This window comes from Pseudophryne corroboree, chromosome 11 (assembly GCF_028390025.1).
Source record: "Pseudophryne corroboree isolate aPseCor3 chromosome 11, aPseCor3.hap2, whole genome shotgun sequence".
NCBI lineage: Eukaryota > Metazoa > Chordata > Amphibia > Anura > Myobatrachidae > Pseudophryne > Pseudophryne corroboree.
The window spans coordinates 249,324,072-249,342,867 of record NC_086454.1 but is presented as its reverse complement, the minus strand read 5'-3'; the positions used below and the strand labels follow the sequence as shown (position 1 = coordinate 249,342,867).

General features: G+C 40.5%; 23 non-coding genes across 23 annotated transcripts; all 23 read left to right on the top strand.

The window, feature by feature from the left end:
• Nucleotides 1–20: 20 nt before the first annotated feature.
• Nucleotides 21–92, top strand: TRNAD-GUC (transfer RNA aspartic acid (anticodon GUC)). The gene has a single exon. It is a non-coding gene; the product is annotated as a tRNA-Asp (tRNA).
• Nucleotides 93–837: 745 nt separating this feature from the next.
• TRNAD-GUC (transfer RNA aspartic acid (anticodon GUC)) lies at nucleotides 838–909 on the top strand. The gene has a single exon. It is a non-coding gene; the product is annotated as a tRNA-Asp (tRNA).
• A 745-nt stretch (nucleotides 910–1,654) lies between these two features.
• Nucleotides 1,655–1,726, top strand: TRNAD-GUC (transfer RNA aspartic acid (anticodon GUC)). Its single transcript has one exon. It is a non-coding gene; the product is annotated as a tRNA-Asp (tRNA).
• A 745-nt stretch (nucleotides 1,727–2,471) lies between these two features.
• TRNAD-GUC (transfer RNA aspartic acid (anticodon GUC)) lies at nucleotides 2,472–2,543 on the top strand. The gene has a single exon. It is a non-coding gene; the product is annotated as a tRNA-Asp (tRNA).
• A 745-nt stretch (nucleotides 2,544–3,288) lies between these two features.
• Nucleotides 3,289–3,360, top strand: TRNAD-GUC (transfer RNA aspartic acid (anticodon GUC)). Its single transcript has one exon. It is a non-coding gene; the product is annotated as a tRNA-Asp (tRNA).
• A 745-nt stretch (nucleotides 3,361–4,105) lies between these two features.
• Nucleotides 4,106–4,177, top strand: TRNAD-GUC (transfer RNA aspartic acid (anticodon GUC)). The gene has a single exon. It is a non-coding gene; the product is annotated as a tRNA-Asp (tRNA).
• A 745-nt stretch (nucleotides 4,178–4,922) lies between these two features.
• Nucleotides 4,923–4,994, top strand: TRNAD-GUC (transfer RNA aspartic acid (anticodon GUC)). Its single transcript has one exon. It is a non-coding gene; the product is annotated as a tRNA-Asp (tRNA).
• Nucleotides 4,995–5,739: 745 nt separating this feature from the next.
• TRNAD-GUC (transfer RNA aspartic acid (anticodon GUC)) lies at nucleotides 5,740–5,811 on the top strand. Its single transcript has one exon. It is a non-coding gene; the product is annotated as a tRNA-Asp (tRNA).
• Nucleotides 5,812–6,556: 745 nt separating this feature from the next.
• On the top strand, nucleotides 6,557–6,628 carry TRNAD-GUC (transfer RNA aspartic acid (anticodon GUC)). The gene has a single exon. It is a non-coding gene; the product is annotated as a tRNA-Asp (tRNA).
• Nucleotides 6,629–7,373: 745 nt separating this feature from the next.
• On the top strand, nucleotides 7,374–7,445 carry TRNAD-GUC (transfer RNA aspartic acid (anticodon GUC)). The gene has a single exon. It is a non-coding gene; the product is annotated as a tRNA-Asp (tRNA).
• A 745-nt stretch (nucleotides 7,446–8,190) lies between these two features.
• TRNAD-GUC (transfer RNA aspartic acid (anticodon GUC)) lies at nucleotides 8,191–8,262 on the top strand. Its single transcript has one exon. It is a non-coding gene; the product is annotated as a tRNA-Asp (tRNA).
• A 745-nt stretch (nucleotides 8,263–9,007) lies between these two features.
• On the top strand, nucleotides 9,008–9,079 carry TRNAD-GUC (transfer RNA aspartic acid (anticodon GUC)). Its single transcript has one exon. It is a non-coding gene; the product is annotated as a tRNA-Asp (tRNA).
• Nucleotides 9,080–9,824: 745 nt separating this feature from the next.
• Nucleotides 9,825–9,896, top strand: TRNAD-GUC (transfer RNA aspartic acid (anticodon GUC)). The gene has a single exon. It is a non-coding gene; the product is annotated as a tRNA-Asp (tRNA).
• A 745-nt stretch (nucleotides 9,897–10,641) lies between these two features.
• TRNAD-GUC (transfer RNA aspartic acid (anticodon GUC)) lies at nucleotides 10,642–10,713 on the top strand. The gene has a single exon. It is a non-coding gene; the product is annotated as a tRNA-Asp (tRNA).
• A 745-nt stretch (nucleotides 10,714–11,458) lies between these two features.
• On the top strand, nucleotides 11,459–11,530 carry TRNAD-GUC (transfer RNA aspartic acid (anticodon GUC)). Its single transcript has one exon. It is a non-coding gene; the product is annotated as a tRNA-Asp (tRNA).
• Nucleotides 11,531–12,275: 745 nt separating this feature from the next.
• Nucleotides 12,276–12,347, top strand: TRNAD-GUC (transfer RNA aspartic acid (anticodon GUC)). Its single transcript has one exon. It is a non-coding gene; the product is annotated as a tRNA-Asp (tRNA).
• Nucleotides 12,348–13,092: 745 nt separating this feature from the next.
• On the top strand, nucleotides 13,093–13,164 carry TRNAD-GUC (transfer RNA aspartic acid (anticodon GUC)). The gene has a single exon. It is a non-coding gene; the product is annotated as a tRNA-Asp (tRNA).
• Nucleotides 13,165–13,909: 745 nt separating this feature from the next.
• Nucleotides 13,910–13,981, top strand: TRNAD-GUC (transfer RNA aspartic acid (anticodon GUC)). Its single transcript has one exon. It is a non-coding gene; the product is annotated as a tRNA-Asp (tRNA).
• A 745-nt stretch (nucleotides 13,982–14,726) lies between these two features.
• TRNAD-GUC (transfer RNA aspartic acid (anticodon GUC)) lies at nucleotides 14,727–14,798 on the top strand. Its single transcript has one exon. It is a non-coding gene; the product is annotated as a tRNA-Asp (tRNA).
• A 745-nt stretch (nucleotides 14,799–15,543) lies between these two features.
• TRNAD-GUC (transfer RNA aspartic acid (anticodon GUC)) lies at nucleotides 15,544–15,615 on the top strand. The gene has a single exon. It is a non-coding gene; the product is annotated as a tRNA-Asp (tRNA).
• Nucleotides 15,616–16,360: 745 nt separating this feature from the next.
• TRNAD-GUC (transfer RNA aspartic acid (anticodon GUC)) lies at nucleotides 16,361–16,432 on the top strand. The gene has a single exon. It is a non-coding gene; the product is annotated as a tRNA-Asp (tRNA).
• A 745-nt stretch (nucleotides 16,433–17,177) lies between these two features.
• On the top strand, nucleotides 17,178–17,249 carry TRNAD-GUC (transfer RNA aspartic acid (anticodon GUC)). The gene has a single exon. It is a non-coding gene; the product is annotated as a tRNA-Asp (tRNA).
• A 748-nt stretch (nucleotides 17,250–17,997) lies between these two features.
• On the top strand, nucleotides 17,998–18,069 carry TRNAD-GUC (transfer RNA aspartic acid (anticodon GUC)). Its single transcript has one exon. It is a non-coding gene; the product is annotated as a tRNA-Asp (tRNA).
• The last annotated feature ends 727 nt before the right edge of the window (nucleotides 18,070–18,796 follow it).

The window sequence follows — 18,796 nt, the reverse complement described above, 5'->3', positions numbered from 1 at the left end:
CTGCAGATTCACCAAGTTAGTCCTCGTTAGTATAGTGGTGAGTATCCCCGCCTGTCACGCGGGAGACCGGGGTTCGATTCCCCGACGGGGAGAACATTGCAAGATTTTATCAGGTTCAGAGATTCGTTGCTCAAGGTTATGGAGAATCAAAGTCCGAATCCAATTGTAGCGTGAAAAATATACCACTTGATTTTGAGAGCATAAGAAAGAACCAGAAACACCAATTGCATAGCCTCGTTTTTAGTTTGGGTATCACCCCTTGCTTTTATCTAGCATGGCATGTACTGTTTTTGTGCATTACAATATTTGCATATCATCCTCTTACAATTGGCTCATGCTGTAACACAGGAGACAGCTATGTAGTGGACAAGTCTCTTGTGAGCTAAACCTGATTATGACATCACATCAATGTAGCAAAGCTGAAACTATTGTATGCCTACAGAGTATAGACTGAGAGAGAAGTGTCTTTTCCTATGAATTGCAGGCTAAAATGGACTTGCATCCCCTACTTTCAAAGGGAGTAACTGTATAGTAAGTGAGATAGGTAGACCGATATCATGTAAGCTTCCTGGCCATTACCGACCAGTAGAGGATAACAGAAAAAGGTTTTTAATTGAAATGACTATCTTTTTTGCAAAGTGGTATTGTAGTCTTTGTTTCAGCTGAGACAAAAATAAATCTTTTTATCTGCTTCTTATTTAGGGTTTTATGTTAGCTTGATAACATGTAGCACATAATCTCTGTGGCCAATGACACAGACGCATCTCGAGACCTCACCCTGACATGTTTTTGGGTGTATTTTCAGCTCCAATTTTGCCTGCAGATTCACCAAGTTAGTCCTCGTTAGTATAGTGGTGAGTATCCCCGCCTGTCACGCGGGAGACCGGGGTTCGATTCCCCGACGGGGAGAACATTGCAAGTTTTTATCAGGTTCAGAGATTCGTTGCTCAAGGTTATGGAGAATCAAAGTCCGAATCCAATTGTAGCGTGAAAAATATACCACTTGATTTTGAGAGCATAAGAAAGAACCAGAAACACCAATTGCATAGCCTCGTTTTTAGTTTGGGTGTCACCCCTTGCTTTTATCTAGCATGGCATGTACTGTTTTTGTGCATTACAATATTTGCATATCATCCTCTTAAAATTGGCTCACGCTGTAACACAGGAGACAGCTATGTAGTGGACAAGTCTCTTGTGAGCTAAACCTGATTATGACATCACATCAATGTAGCAAAGCTGAAACTATTGTATGCCTACAGAGTATAGACTGAGAGAGAAGTGTCCTTTCCTATGAATTGCAGGCTAAAATGGACTTGCATCCCCTACTTTCAAAGGGAGTAACTGTATAGTAAGTGAGATAGATAGACCGATATCATGTAAGCTTCCTGGCCACGACCGACCAGTAGAGGATAACAGAAAAAGGTTTTTAATTGAAATGACTATCTTTTTTGCAAAGTGGTATTGTAGTCTTTGTTTCAGCTGAGACAAAAATAAATCTTTTTATCTGCTTCTTATTTAGGGTTTTATGTTAGCTTGATAACATGTAGCACATAATCTCTGTGGCCAATGACACAGACGCATCTCGAGACCTCACCCTGACATGTTTTTGGATGTATTTTCAGCTCCAATTTTGCCTGGAGATGCACCAAGATAGTCCTCGTTAGTATAGTGGTGAGTATCCCCGCCTGTCACGCGGGAGACCGGGGTTCGATTCCCCGACGGGGAGAACATTGCAAGTTTTTATCAGGTTCAGAGATTCGTTGCTCAAGGTTATGGAGAATCAAAGTCCGAATCCAATTGTAGCGTGAAAAATATACCACTTGATTTTGAGAGCATAAGAAAGAACCAGAAACACCAATTGCATAGCCTCGTTTTTAGTTTGGGTATCACCCCTTGCTTTTATCTAGCATGGCATGTACTGTTTTTGTGCATTACAATATTTGCATATCATCCTCTTACAATTGGCTCATGCTGTAACACAGGAGACAGCTATGTAGTGGACAAGTCTCTTGTGAGCTAAACCTGATTATGACATCACATCAATGTAGCAAAGCTGAAACTATTGTATGCCTACAGAGTATAGACTGAGAGAGAAGTGTCTTTTCCTATGAATTGCAGGCTAAAATGGACTTGCATCCCCTACTTTCAAAGGGAGTAACTGTATAGTAAGTGAGATAGGTAGACCGATATCATGTAAGCTTCCTGGCCATTACCGACCAGTAGAGGATAACAGAAAAAGGTTTTTAATTGAAATGACTATCTTTTTTGCAAAGTGGTATTGTAGTCTTTGTTTCAGCTGAGACAAAAATAAATCTTTTTATCTGCTTCTTATTTAGGGTTTTATGTTAGCTTGATAACATGTAGCACATAATCTCTGTGGCCAATGACACAGACGCATCTCGAGACCTCACCCTGACATGTTTTTGGGTGTATTTTCAGCTCCAATTTTGCCTGCAGATTCTCCAAGTTAGTCCTCGTTAGTATAGTGGTGAGTATCCCCGCCTGTCACGCGGGAGACCGGGGTTCGATTCCCCGACGGGGAGAACATTGCAAGTTTTTATCAGGTTCAGAGATTCGTTGCTCAAGGTTATGGAGAATCAAAGTCCGAATCCAATTGTAGCGTGAAAAATATACCACTTGATTTTGAGAGCATAAGAAAGAACCAGAAACACCAATTGCATAGCCTCGTTTTTAGTTTGGGTATCACCCCTTGCTTTTATCTAGCATGGCATGTACTGTTTTTGTGCATTACAATATTTGCATATCATCCTCTTACAATTGGCTCATGCTGTAACACAGGAGACAGCTATGTAGTGGACAAGTCTCTTGTGAGCTAAACCTGATTATGACATCACATCAATGTAGCAAAGCTGAAACTATTGTATGCCTACAGAGTATAGACTGAGAGAGAAGTGTCTTTTCCTATGAATTGCAGGCTAAAATGGACTTGCATCCCCTACTTTCAAAGGGAGTAACTGTATAGTAAGTGAGATAGGTAGACCGATATCATGTAAGCTTCCTGGCCATTACCGACCAGTAGAGGATAACAGAAAAAGGTTTTTAATTGAAATGACTATCTTTTTTGCAAAGTGGTATTGTAGTCTTTGTTTCAGCTGAGACAAAAATAAATCTTTTTATCTGCTTCTTATTTAGGGTTTTATGTTAGCTTGATAACATGTAGCACATAATCTCTGTGGCCAATGACACAGACGCAGCTCGAGACCTCACCCTGACATGTTTTTGGGTGTATTTTCAGCTCCAATTTTGCCTGCAGATTCACCAAGTTAGTCCTCGTTAGTATAGTGGTGAGTATCCCCGCCTGTCACGCGGGAGACCGGGGTTCGATTCCCCGACGGGGAGAACATTGCAAGTTTTTATCAGGTTCAGAGATTCGTTGCTCAAGGTTATGGAGAATCAAAGTCCGAATCCAATTGTAGCGTGAAAAATATACCACTTGATTTTGAGAGCATAAGAAAGAACCAGAAACACCAATTGCATAGCCTCGTTTTTAGTTTGGGTGTCACCCCTTGCTTTTATCTAGCATGGCATGTACTGTTTTTGTGCATTACAATATTTGCATATCATCCTCTTAAAATTGGCTCACGCTGTAACACAGGAGACAGCTATGTAGTGGACAAGTCTCTTGTGAGCTAAACCTGATTATGACATCACATCAATGAAGCAAAGCTGAAACTATTGTATGCCTACAGAGTATAGACTGAGAGAGAAGTGTCTTTTCCTATGGATTGCAGGCTAAAATGGACTTGCATCCCCTACTTTCAAAGGGAGTAACTGTATAGTAAGTGAGATAGATAGACCGATATCATGTAAGCTTCCTGGCCATTACCGACCAGAAGAGGATAACAGAAAAAGGTTTTTAATTGAAATGACTATCTTTTTTGCAAAGTGGTATTGTAGTCTTTGTTTCAGCTGAGACAAAAATAAATCTTTTTATCTGCTTCTTATTTAGGGTTTTATGTTAGCTTGATAACATGTAGCACATTATCTCTGTGGCCAATGACACAGACGCATCTCGAGACCTCACCCTGACATGTTTTTGGGTGTATTTTCAGCTCCAATTTTGCCTGCAGATTCACCAAGTTAGTCCTCGTTAGTATAGTGGTGAGTATCCCCGCCTGTCACGCGGGAGACCGGGGTTCGATTCCCCGACGGGGAGAACATTGCAAGTTTTTATCAGGTTCAGAGATTCGTTGCTCAAGGTTATGGAGAATCAAAGTCCGAATCCAATTGTAGCGTGAAAAATATACCACTTGATTTTGAGAGCATAAGAAAGAACCAGAAACACCAATTGCATAGCCTCGTTTTTAGTTTGGGTATCACCCCTTGCTTTTATCTAGCATGGCATGTACTGTTTTTGTGCATTACAATATTTGCATATCATCCTCTTACAATTGGCTCATGCTGTAACACAGGAGACAGCTATGTAGTGGACAAGTCTCTTGTGAGCTAAACCTGATTATGACATCACATCAATGTAGCAAAGCTGAAACTATTGTATGCCTACAGAGTATAGACTGAGAGAGAAGTGTCTTTTCCTATGAATTGCAGGCTAAAATGGACTTGCATCCCCTACTTTCAAAGGGAGTAACTGTATAGTAAGTGAGATAGGTAGACCGATATCATGTAAGCTTCCTGGCCATTACCGACCAGTAGAGGATAACAGAAAAAGGTTTTTAATTGAAATGACTATCTTTTTTGCAAAGTGGTATTGTAGTCTTTGTTTCAGCTGAGACAAAAATAAATCTTTTTATCTGCTTCTTATTTAGGGTTTTATGTTAGCTTGATAACATGTAGCACATAATCTCTGTGGCCAATGACACAGACGCATCTCGAGACCTCACCCTGACATGTTTTTGGGTGTATTTTCAGCTCCAATTTTGCCTGCAGATTCACCAAGTTAGTCCTCGTTAGTATAGTGGTGAGTATCCCCGCCTGTCACGCGGGAGACCGGGGTTCGATTCCCCGACGGGGAGAACATTGCAAGTTTTTATCAGGTTCAGAGATTCGTTGCTCAAGGTTATGGAGAATCAAAGTCCGAATCCAATTGTAGCGTGAAAAATATACCACTTGATTTTGAGAGCATAAGAAAGAACCAGAAACACCAATTGCATAGCCTCGTTTTTAGTTTGGGTGTCACCCCTTGCTTTTATCTGGCATGGCATGTACTGTTTTTGTGCATTACAATATTTGCATATCATCCTCTTAAAATTGGCTCACGCTGTAACACAGGAGACAGCTATGTAGTGGACAAGTCTCTTGTGAGCTAAACCTGATTATGACATCACATCAATGAAGCAAAGCTGATACTATTGTATGCCTACAGAGTATAGACTGAGAGAGAAGTGTCTTTTCCTATGGATTGCAGGCTAAAATGGACTTGCATCCCCTACTTTCAAAGGGAGTAACTGTATAGTAAGTGAGATAGATAGACCGATATCATGTAAGCTTCCTGGCCATTACCGACCAGTAGAGGATAACAGAAAAAGGTTTTTAATTGAAATAACTATCTTTTTTGCAAAGTTGTATTGTAGTCTTTGTTTCAGCTGAGACAAAAATAAATCTTTTTATCTGCTTCTTATTTAGGGTTTTATGTTAGCTTGATAACATGTAGCACATAATCTCTGTGGCCAATGACACAGACGCATCTCGAGACCTCACCCTGACATGTTTTTGGGTGTATTTTCAGCTCCAATTTTGCCTGCAGATTCACCAAGTTAGTCCTCGTTAGTATAGTGGTGAGTATCCCCGCCTGTCACGCGGGAGACCGGGGTTCGATTCCCCGACGGGGAGAACATTGCAAGTTTTTATCAGGTTCAGAGATTCGTTGCTCAAGGTTATGGAGAATCAAAGTCCGAATCCAATTGTAGCGTGTAAAATATACCACTTGATTTTTAGAGCATAAGAAAGAACCAGAAACACCAATTGCATAGCCTCGTTTTTAGTTTGGGTGTCACCCCTTGCTTTTATCTAGCATGGCATGTACTGTTTTTGTGCATTACAATATTTGCATATCATCCTCTTAAAATTGGCTCACGCTGTAACACAGGAGACAGCTATGTAGTGGACAAGTCTCTTGTGAGCTAAACCTGATTATGACATCACATCAATGAAGCAAAGCTGATACTATTGTATGCCTACAGAGTATAGACTGAGAGAGAAGTGTCTTTTCCTATGAATTGCAGGCTAAAATGGACTTGCATCCCCTACTTTCAAAGGGAGTAACTGTATAGTAAGTGAGATAGGTAGACCGATATCATGTAAGCTTCCTGGCCATTACCGACCAGTAGAGGATAACAGAAAAAGGTTTTTAATTGAAATGACTATCTTTTTTGCAAAGTGGTATTGTAGTCTTTGTTTCAGCTGAGACAAAAATAAATCTTTTTATCTGCTTCTTATTTAGGGTTTTATGTTAGCTTGATAACATGTAGCACATAATCTCTGTGGCCAATGACACAGACGCAGCTCGAGACCTCACCCTGACATGTTTTTGGGTGTATTTTCAGCTCCAATTTTGCCTGCAGATTCACCAAGTTAGTCCTCGTTAGTATAGTGGTGAGTATCCCCGCCTGTCACGCGGGAGACCGGGGTTCGATTCCCCGACGGGGAGAACATTGCAAGTTTTTATCAGGTTCAGAGATTCGTTGCTCAAGGTTATGGAGAATCAAAGTCCGAATCCAATTGTAGCGTGAAAAATATACCACTTGATTTTGAGAGCATAAGAAAGAACCAGAAACACCAATTGCATAGCCTCGTTTTTAGTTTGGGTGTCACCCCTTGCTTTTATCTAGCATGGCATGTACTGTTTTTGTGCATTACAATATTTGCATATCATCCTCTTAAAATTGGCTCACGCTGTAACACAGGAGACAGCTATGTAGTGGACAAGTCTCTTGTGAGCTAAACCTGATTATGACATCACATCAATGAAGCAAAGCTGAAACTATTGTATGCCTACAGAGTATAGACTGAGAGAGAAGTGTCTTTTCCTATGGATTGCAGGCTAAAATGGACTTGCATCCCCTACTTTCAAAGGGAGTAACTGTATAGTAAGTGAGATAGATAGACCGATATCATGTAAGCTTCCTGGCCATGACCGACCAGTAGAGGATAACAGAAAAAGGTTTTTAATTGAAATAACTATCTTTTTTGCAAAGTTGTATTGTAGTCTTTGTTTCAGCTGAGACAAAAATAAATCTTTTTATCTGCTTCTTATTTAGGGTTTTATGTTAGCTTGATAACATGTAGCACATAATCTCTTTGGCCAATGACACAGACGCATCTCGAGACCTCACCCTGACATGTTTTTGGGTGTATTTTCAGCTCCAATTTTGCCTGCAGATTCACCAAGTTAGTCCTCGTTAGTATAGTGGTGAGTATCCCCGCCTGTCACGCGGGAGACCGGGGTTCGATTCCCCGACGGGGAGAACATTGCAAGTTTTTATCAGGTTCAGAGATTCGTTGCTCAAGGTTATGGAGAATCAAAGTCCGAATCCAATTGTAGCGTGAAAAATATACCACTTGATTTTGAGAGCATAAGAAAGAACCAGAAACACCAATTGCATAGCCTCGTTTTTAGTTTGGGTGTCACCCCTTGCTTTTATCTAGCATGGCATGTACTGTTTTTGTGCATTACAATATTTGCATATCATCCTCTTAAAATTGGCTCACGCTGTAACACAGGAGACAGCTATGTAGTGGACAAGTCTCTTGTGAGCTAAACCTGATTATGACATCACATCAATGAAGCAAAGCTGATACTATTGTATGCCTACAGAGTATAGACTGAGAGAGAAGTGTCTTTTCCTATGGATTGCAGGCTAAAATGGACTTGCATCCCCTACTTTCAAAGGGAGTAACTGTATAGTAAGTGAGATAGATAGACCAATATCATGTAAGCTTCCTGGCCATGACCGACCAGTAGAGGATAACAGAAAAAGGTTTTTAATTGAAATGACTATCTTTTTTGCAAAGTTGTATTGTAGTCTTTGTTTCAGCTGAGACAAAAATAAATCTTTTTATCTGCTTCTTATTTAGGGTTTTATGTTAGCTTGATAACATGTAGCACATAATCTCTGTGGCCAATGACACAGACGCATCTCGAGACCTCACCCTGACATGTTTTTGGGTGTATTTTCAGCTCCAATTTTGCCTGCAGATTCACCAAGTTAGTCCTCGTTAGTATAGTGGTGAGTATCCCCGCCTGTCACGCGGGAGACCGGGGTTCGATTCCCCGACGGGGAGAACATTGCAAGATTTTATCAGGTTCAGAGATTCGTTGCTCAAGGTTATGGAGAATCAAAGTCCGAATCCAATTGTAGCGTGAAAAATATACCACTTGATTTTGAGAGCATAAGAAAGAACCAGAAACACCAATTGCATAGCCTCGTTTTTAGTTTGGGTATCACCCCTTGCTTTTATCTAGCATGGCATGTACTGTTTTTGTGCATTACAATATTTGCATATCATCCTCTTACAATTGGCTCATGCTGTAACACAGGAGACAGCTATGTAGTGGACAAGTCTCTTGTGAGCTAAACCTGATTATGACATCACATCAATGTAGCAAAGCTGAAACTATTGTATGCCTACAGAGTATAGACTGAGAGAGAAGTGTCTTTTCCTATGAATTGCAGGCTAAAATGGACTTGCATCCCCTACTTTCAAAGGGAGTAACTGTATAGTAAGTGAGATAGGTAGACCGATATCATGTAAGCTTCCTGGCCATTACCGACCAGTAGAGGATAACAGAAAAAGGTTTTTAATTGAAATGACTATCTTTTTTGCAAAGTGGTATTGTAGTCTTTGTTTCAGCTGAGACAAAAATAAATCTTTTTATCTGCTTCTTATTTAGGGTTTTATGTTAGCTTGATAACATGTAGCACATAATCTCTGTGGCCAATGACACAGACGCATCTCGAGACCTCACCCTGACATGTTTTTGGGTGTATTTTCAGCTCCAATTTTGCCTGCAGATTCACCAAGTTAGTCCTCGTTAGTATAGTGGTGAGTATCCCCGCCTGTCACGCGGGAGACCGGGGTTCGATTCCCCGACGGGGAGAACATTGCAAGTTTTTATCAGGTTCAGAGATTCGTTGCTCAAGGTTATGGAGAATCAAAGTCCGAATCCAATTGTAGCGTGAAAAATATACCACTTGATTTTGAGAGCATAAGAAAGAACCAGAAACACCAATTGCATAGCCTCGTTTTTAGTTTGGGTGTCACCCCTTGCTTTTATCTAGCATGGCATGTACTGTTTTTGTGCATTACAATATTTGCATATCATCCTCTTAAAATTGGCTCACGCTGTAACACAGGAGACAGCTATGTAGTGGACAAGTCTCTTGTGAGCTAAACCTGATTATGACATCACATCAATGTAGCAAAGCTGAAACTATTGTATGCCTACAGAGTATAGACTGAGAGAGAAGTGTCCTTTCCTATGAATTGCAGGCTAAAATGGACTTGCATCCCCTACTTTCAAAGGGAGTAACTGTATAGTAAGTGAGATAGATAGACCGATATCATGTAAGCTTCCTGGCCACGACCGACCAGTAGAGGATAACAGAAAAAGGTTTTTAATTGAAATGACTATCTTTTTTGCAAAGTGGTATTGTAGTCTTTGTTTCAGCTGAGACAAAAATAAATCTTTTTATCTGCTTCTTATTTAGGGTTTTATGTTAGCTTGATAACATGTAGCACATAATCTCTGTGGCCAATGACACAGACGCATCTCGAGACCTCACCCTGACATGTTTTTGGATGTATTTTCAGCTCCAATTTTGCCTGGAGATGCACCAAGATAGTCCTCGTTAGTATAGTGGTGAGTATCCCCGCCTGTCACGCGGGAGACCGGGGTTCGATTCCCCGACGGGGAGAACATTGCAAGTTTTTATCAGGTTCAGAGATTCGTTGCTCAAGGTTATGGAGAATCAAAGTCCGAATCCAATTGTAGCGTGAAAAATATACCACTTGATTTTGAGAGCATAAGAAAGAACCAGAAACACCAATTGCATAGCCTCGTTTTTAGTTTGGGTATCACCCCTTGCTTTTATCTAGCATGGCATGTACTGTTTTTGTGCATTACAATATTTGCATATCATCCTCTTACAATTGGCTCATGCTGTAACACAGGAGACAGCTATGTAGTGGACAAGTCTCTTGTGAGCTAAACCTGATTATGACATCACATCAATGTAGCAAAGCTGAAACTATTGTATGCCTACAGAGTATAGACTGAGAGAGAAGTGTCTTTTCCTATGAATTGCAGGCTAAAATGGACTTGCATCCCCTACTTTCAAAGGGAGTAACTGTATAGTAAGTGAGATAGGTAGACCGATATCATGTAAGCTTCCTGGCCATTACCGACCAGTAGAGGATAACAGAAAAAGGTTTTTAATTGAAATGACTATCTTTTTTGCAAAGTGGTATTGTAGTCTTTGTTTCAGCTGAGACAAAAATAAATCTTTTTATCTGCTTCTTATTTAGGGTTTTATGTTAGCTTGATAACATGTAGCACATAATCTCTGTGGCCAATGACACAGACGCAGCTCGAGACCTCACCCTGACATGTTTTTGGGTGTATTTTCAGCTCCAATTTTGCCTGCAGATTCACCAAGTTAGTCCTCGTTAGTATAGTGGTGAGTATCCCCGCCTGTCACGCGGGAGACCGGGGTTCGATTCCCCGACGGGGAGAACATTGCAAGTTTTTATCAGGTTCAGAGATTCGTTGCTCAAGGTTATGGAGAATCAAAGTCCGAATCCAATTGTAGCGTGAAAAATATACCACTTGATTTTGAGAGCATAAGAAAGAACCAGAAACACCAATTGCATAGCCTCGTTTTTAGTTTGGGTGTCACCCCTTGCTTTTATCTAGCATGGCATGTACTGTTTTTGTGCATTACAATATTTGCATATCATCCTCTTAAAATTGGCTCACGCTGTAACACAGGAGACAGCTATGTAGTGGACAAGTCTCTTGTGAGCTAAACCTGATTATGACATCACATCAATGAAGCAAAGCTGAAACTATTGTATGCCTACAGAGTATAGACTGAGAGAGAAGTGTCTTTTCCTATGGATTGCAGGCTAAAATGGACTTGCATCCCCTACTTTCAAAGGGAGTAACTGTATAGTAAGTGAGATAGATAGACCGATATCATGTAAGCTTCCTGGCCATGACCGACCAGTAGAGGATAACAGAAAAAGGTTTTTAATTGAAATAACTATCTTTTTTGCAAAGTTGTATTGTAGTCTTTGTTTCAGCTGAGACAAAAATAAATCTTTTTATCTGCTTCTTATTTAGGGTTTTATGTTAGCTTGATAACATGTAGCACATAATCTCTTTGGCCAATGACACAGACGCATCTCGAGACCTCACCCTGACATGTTTTTGGGTGTATTTTCAGCTCCAATTTTGCCTGCAGATTCACCAAGTTAGTCCTCGTTAGTATAGTGGTGAGTATCCCCGCCTGTCACGCGGGAGACCGGGGTTCGATTCCCCGACGGGGAGAACATTGCAAGTTTTTATCAGGTTCAGAGATTCGTTGCTCAAGGTTATGGAGAATCAAAGTCCGAATCCAATTGTAGCGTGAAAAATATACCACTTGATTTTGAGAGCATAAGAAAGAACCAGAAACACCAATTGCATAGCCTCGTTTTTAGTTTGGGTGTCACCCCTTGCTTTTATCTAGCATGGCATGTACTGTTTTTGTGCATTACAATATTTGCATATCATCCTCTTAAAATTGGCTCACGCTGTAACACAGGAGACAGCTATGTAGTGGACAAGTCTCTTGTGAGCTAAACCTGATTATGACATCACATCAATGAAGCAAAGCTGATACTATTGTATGCCTACAGAGTATAGACTGAGAGAGAAGTGTCTTTTCCTATGGATTGCAGGCTAAAATGGACTTGCATCCCCTACTTTCAAAGGGAGTAACTGTATAGTAAGTGAGATAGATAGACCAATATCATGTAAGCTTCCTGGCCATGACCGACCAGTAGAGGATAACAGAAAAAGGTTTTTAATTGAAATGACTATCTTTTTTGCAAAGTTGTATTGTAGTCTTTGTTTCAGCTGAGACAAAAATAAATCTTTTTATCTGCTTCTTATTTAGGGTTTTATGTTAGCTTGATAACATGTAGCACATAATCTCTGTGGCCAATGACACAGACGCATCTCGAGACCTCACCCTGACATGTTTTTGGGTGTATTTTCAGCTCCAATTTTGCCTGCAGATTCACCAAGTTAGTCCTCGTTAGTATAGTGGTGAGTATCCCCGCCTGTCACGCGGGAGACCGGGGTTCGATTCCCCGACGGGGAGAACATTGCAAGATTTTATCAGGTTCAGAGATTCGTTGCTCAAGGTTATGGAGAATCAAAGTCCGAATCCAATTGTAGCGTGAAAAATATACCACTTGATTTTGAGAGCATAAGAAAGAACCAGAAACACCAATTGCATAGCCTCGTTTTTAGTTTGGGTATCACCCCTTGCTTTTATCTAGCATGGCATGTACTGTTTTTGTGCATTACAATATTTGCATATCATCCTCTTACAATTGGCTCATGCTGTAACACAGGAGACAGCTATGTAGTGGACAAGTCTCTTGTGAGCTAAACCTGATTATGACATCACATCAATGTAGCAAAGCTGAAACTATTGTATGCCTACAGAGTATAGACTGAGAGAGAAGTGTCTTTTCCTATGAATTGCAGGCTAAAATGGACTTGCATCCCCTACTTTCAAAGGGAGTAACTGTATAGTAAGTGAGATAGGTAGACCGATATCATGTAAGCTTCCTGGCCATTACCGACCAGTAGAGGATAACAGAAAAAGGTTTTTAATTGAAATGACTATCTTTTTTGCAAAGTGGTATTGTAGTCTTTGTTTCAGCTGAGACAAAAATAAATCTTTTTATCTGCTTCTTATTTAGGGTTTTATGTTAGCTTGATAACATGTAGCACATAATCTCTGTGGCCAATGACACAGACGCATCTCGAGACCTCACCCTGACATGTTTTTGGGTGTATTTTCAGCTCCAATTTTGCCTGCAGATTCACCAAGTTAGTCCTCGTTAGTATAGTGGTGAGTATCCCCGCCTGTCACGCGGGAGACCGGGGTTCGATTCCCCGACGGGGAGAACATTGCAAGTTTTTATCAGGTTCAGAGATTCGTTGCTCAAGGTTATGGAGAATCAAAGTCCGAATCCAATTGTAGCGTGAAAAATATACCACTTGATTTTGAGAGCATAAGAAAGAACCAGAAACACCAATTGCATAGCCTCGTTTTTAGTTTGGGTGTCACCCCTTGCTTTTATCTAGCATGGCATGTACTGTTTTTGTGCATTACAATATTTGCATATCATCCTCTTAAAATTGGCTCACGCTGTAACACAGGAGACAGCTATGTAGTGGACAAGTCTCTTGTGAGCTAAACCTGATTATGACATCACATCAATGTAGCAAAGCTGAAACTATTGTATGCCTACAGAGTATAGACTGAGAGAGAAGTGTCCTTTCCTATGAATTGCAGGCTAAAATGGACTTGCATCCCCTACTTTCAAAGGGAGTAACTGTATAGTAAGTGAGATAGATAGACCGATATCATGTAAGCTTCCTGGCCACGACCGACCAGTAGAGGATAACAGAAAAAGGTTTTTAATTGAAATGACTATCTTTTTTGCAAAGTGGTATTGTAGTCTTTGTTTCAGCTGAGACAAAAATAAATCTTTTTATCTGCTTCTTATTTAGGGTTTTATGTTAGCTTGATAACATGTAGCACATAATCTCTGTGGCCAATGACACAGACGCATCTCGAGACCTCACCCTGACATGTTTTTGGATGTATTTTCAGCTCCAATTTTGCCTGGAGATGAACCAAGATAGTCCTCGTTAGTATAGTGGTGAGTATCCCCGCCTGTCACGCGGGAGACCGGGGTTCGATTCCCCGACGGGGAGAACATTGCAAGTTTTTATCAGGTTCAGAGATTCGTTGCTCAAGGTTATGGAGAATCAAAGTCCGAATCCAATTGTAGCGTGAAAAATATACCACTTGATTTTGAGAGCATAAGAAAGAACCAGAAACACCAATTGCATAGCCTCGTTTTTAGTTTGGGTATCACCCCTTGCTTTTATCTAGCATGGCATGTACTGTTTTTGTGCATTACAATATTTGCATATCATCCTCTTACAATTGGCTCATGCTGTAACACAGGAGACAGCTATGTAGTGGACAAGTCTCTTGTGAGCTAAACCTGATTATGACATCACATCAATGTAGCAAAGCTGAAACTATTGTATGCCTACAGAGTATAGACTGAGAGAGAAGTGTCTTTTCCTATGAATTGCAGGCTAAAATGGACTTGCATCCCCTACTTTCAAAGGGAGTAACTGTATAGTAAGTGAGATAGGTAGACCGATATCATGTAAGCTTCCTGGCCATTACCGACCAGTAGAGGATAACAGAAAAAGGTTTTTAATTGAAATGACTATCTTTTTTGCAAAGTGGTATTGTAGTCTTTGTTTCAGCTGAGACAAAAATAAATCTTTTTATCTGCTTCTTATTTAGGGTTTTATGTTAGCTTGATAACATGTAGCACATAATCTCTGTGGCCAATGACACAGACGCATCTCGAGACCTCACCCTGACATGTTTTTGGGTGTATTTTCAGCTCCAATTTTGCCTGCAGATTCTCCAAGTTAGTCCTCGTTAGTATAGTGGTGAGTATCCCCGCCTGTCACGCGGGAGACCGGGGTTCGATTCCCCGACGGGGAGAACATTGCAAGTTTTTATCAGGTTCAGAGATTCGTTGCTCAAGGTTATGGAGAATCAAAGTCCGAATCCAATTGTAGCGTGAAAAATATACCACTTGATTTTGAGAGCATAAGAAAGAACCAGAAACACCAATTGCATAGCCTCGTTTTTAGTTTGGGTGTCACCCCTTGCTTTTATCTAGCATGGCATGTACTGTTTTTGTGCATTACAATATTTGCATATCATCCTCTTAAAATTGGCTCACGCTGTAACACAGGAGACAGCTATGTAGTGGACAAGTCTCTTGTGAGCTAAACCTGATTATGACATCACATCAATGAAGCAAAGCTGAAACTATTGTATGCCTACAGAGTATAGACTGAGAGAGAAGTGTCTTTTCCTATGGATTGCAGGCTAAAATGGACTTGCATCCCCTACTTTCAAAGGGAGTAACTGTATAGTAAGTGAGATAGATAGACCGATATCATGTAAGCTTCCTGGCCATTACCGACCAGAAGAGGATAACAGAAAAAGGTTTTTAATTGAAATGACTATCTTTTTTGCAAAGTGGTATTGTAGTCTTTGTTTCAGCTGAGACAAAAATAAATCTTTTTATCTGCTTCTTATTTAGGGTTTTATGTTAGCTTGATAACATGTAGCACATAATCTCTGTGGCCAATGACACAGACGCATCTCGAGACCTCACCCTGACATGTTTTTGGGTGTATTTTCAGCTCCAATTTTGCCTGCAGATTCACCAAGTTAGTCCTCGTTAGTATAGTGGTGAGTATCCCTGCCTGTCACGCGGGAGACCGGGGTTCGATTCCCCGATGGGGAGAACATTGCAAGTTTTTATCAGGTTCAGAGATTCGTTGCTCAAGGTTATGGAGAATCAAAGTCCGAATCCAATTGTAGCGTGAAAAATATACCACTTGATTTTGAGAGCATAAGAAAGAACCAGAAACACCAATTGCATAGCCTCGTTTTTAGTTTGGGTATCACCCCTTGCTTTTATCTAGCATGGCATGTACTGTTTTTGTGCATTACAATATTTGCATATCATCCTCTTACAATTGGCTCATGCTGTAACACAGGAGACAGCTATGTAGTGGACAAGTCTCTTGTGAGCTAAACCTGATTATGACATCACATCAATGTAGCAAAGCTGAAACTATTGTATGCCTACAGAGTATAGACTGAGAGAGAAGTGTCTTTTCCTATGAATTGCAGGCTAAAATGGACTTGCATCCCCTACTTTCAAAGGGAGTAACTGTATAGTAAGTGAGATAGGTAGACCGATATCATGTAAGCTTCCTGGCCATTACCGACCAGTAGAGGATAACAGAAAAAGGTTTTTAATTGAAATGACTATCTTTTTTGCAAAGTGGTATTGTAGTCTTTGTTTCAGCTGAGACAAAAATAAATCTTTTTATCTGCTTCTTATTTAGGGTTTTATGTTAGCTTGATAACATGTAGCACATAATCTCTGTGGCCAATGACACAGACGCATCTCGAGACCTCACCCTGACATGTTTTTGGGTGTATTTTCAGCTCCAATTTTGCCTGCAGATTCACCAAGTTAGTCCTCGTTAGTATAGTGGTGAGTATCCCCGCCTGTCACGCGGGAGACCGGGGTTCGATTCCCCGACGGGGAGAACATTGCAAGTTTTTATCAGGTTCAGAGATTCGTTGCTCAAGGTTATGGAGAATCAAAGTCCGAATCCAATTGTAGCGTGAAAAATATACCACTTGATTTTGAGAGCATAAGAAAGAACCAGAAACACCAATTGCATAGCCTCGTTTTTAGTTTGGGTGTCACCCCTTGCTTTTATCTAGCATGGCATGTACTGTTTTTGTGCATTACAATATTTGCATATCATCCTCTTAAAATTGGCTCACGCTGTAACACAGGAGACAGCTATGTAGTGGACAAGTCTCTTGTGAGCTAAACCTGATTATGACATCACATCAATGTAGCAAAGCTGAAACTATTGTATGCCTACAGAGTATAGACTGAGAGAGAAGTGTCTTTTCCTATGAATTGCAGGCTAAAATGGACTTGCATCCCCTACTTTCAAAGGGAGTAACTGTATAGTAAGTGAGATAGATAGACCGATATCATGTAAGCTTCCTGGCCACGACCGACCAGTAGAGGATAACAGAAAAAGGTTTTTAATTGAAATGACTATCTTTTTTGCAAAGTGGTATTGTAGTCTTTGTTTCAGCTGAGACAAAAATAAATCTTTTTATCTGCTTCTTATTTAGGGTTTTATGTTAGCTTGATAACATGTAGCACATAATCTCTGTGGCCAATGACACAGACGCATCTCGAGACCTCACCCTGACATGTTTTTGGATGTATTTTCAGCTCCAATTTTGCCTGAAGATGCACCAAGATAGTCCTCGTTAGTATAGTGGTGAGTATCCCCGCCTGTCACGCGGGAGACCGGGGTTCGATTCCCCGACGGGGAGAACATTGCAAGTTTTTATCAGGTTCAGAGATTCGTTGCTCAAGGTTATGGAGAATCAAAGTCCGAATCCAATTGTAGCGTGAAAAATATACCACTTGATTTTGAGAGCATAAGAAAGAACCAGAAGAAACACCAATTGCATAGCCTCGTTTTTAGTTTGGGTATCACCCCTTGCTTTTATCTAGCATGGCATGTACTGTTTTTGTGCATTACAATATTTGCATATCATCCTCTTACAATTGGCTCATGCTGTAACACAGGAGACAGCTATGTAGTGGACAAGTCTCTTGTGAGCTAAACCTGATTATGACATCACATCAATGTAGCAAAGCTGAAACTATTGTATGCCTACAGAGTATAGACTGAGAGAGAAGTGTCTTTTCCTATGAATTGCAGGCTAAAATGGACTTGCATCCCCTACTTTCAAAGGGAGTAACTGTATAGTAAGTGAGATAGGTAGACCGATATCATGTAAGCTTCCTGGCCATTACCGACCAGTAGAGGATAACAGAAAAAGGTTTTTAATTGAAATGACTATCTTTTTTGCAAAGTGGTATTGTAGTCTTTGTTTCAGCTGAGACAAAAATAAATCTTTTTATCTGCTTCTTATTTAGGGTTTTATGTTAGCTTGATAACATGTAGCACATAATCTCTGTGGCCAATGACACAGACGCATCTCGAGACCTCACCCTGACATGTTTTTGGGTGTATTTTCAGCTCCAATTTTGCCTGCAGATTCACCAAGTTAGTCCTCGTTAGTATAGTGGTGAGTATCCCCGCCTGTCACGCGGGAGACCGGGGTTCGATTCCCCGACGGGGAGAACATTGCAAGTTTTTATCAGGTTCAGAGATTCGTTGCTCAAGGTTATGGAGAATCAAAGTCCGAATCCAATTGTAGCGTGAAAAATATACCACTTGATTTTGAGAGCATAAGAAAGAACCAGAAACACCAATTGCATAGCCTCGTTTTTAGTTTGGGTGTCACCCCTTGCTTTTATCTAGCATGGCATGTACTGTTTTTGTGCATTACAATATTTGCATATCATCCTCTTAAAATTGGCTCACGCTGTAACACAGGAGACAGCTATGTAGTGGACAAGTCTCTTGTGAGCTAAACCTGATTATGACATCACATCAATGAAGCAAAGCTGAAACTATTGTATGCCTACAGAGTATAGACTGAGAGAGAAGTGTCTTTTCCTATGGATTGCAGGCTAAAATGGACTTGCATCCCCTACTTTCAAAGGGAGTAACTGTATAGTAAGTGAGATAGATAGACCGATATCATGTAAGCTTCCTGGCCATTACCGACCAGAAGAGGATAACAGAAAAAGGTTTTTAATTGAAATGACTATCTTTTTTGCAAAGTGGTATTGTAGTCTTTGTTTCAGCTGAGACAAAAATAAATCTTTTTATCTGCTTCTTATTTAGGGTTTTATGTTAGCTTGATAACATGTAGCACATAATCTCTGTGGCCAATGACACAGACGCATCTCGAGACCTCACCCTGACATGTTTTTGGGTGTATTTTCAGCTCCAATTTTGCCT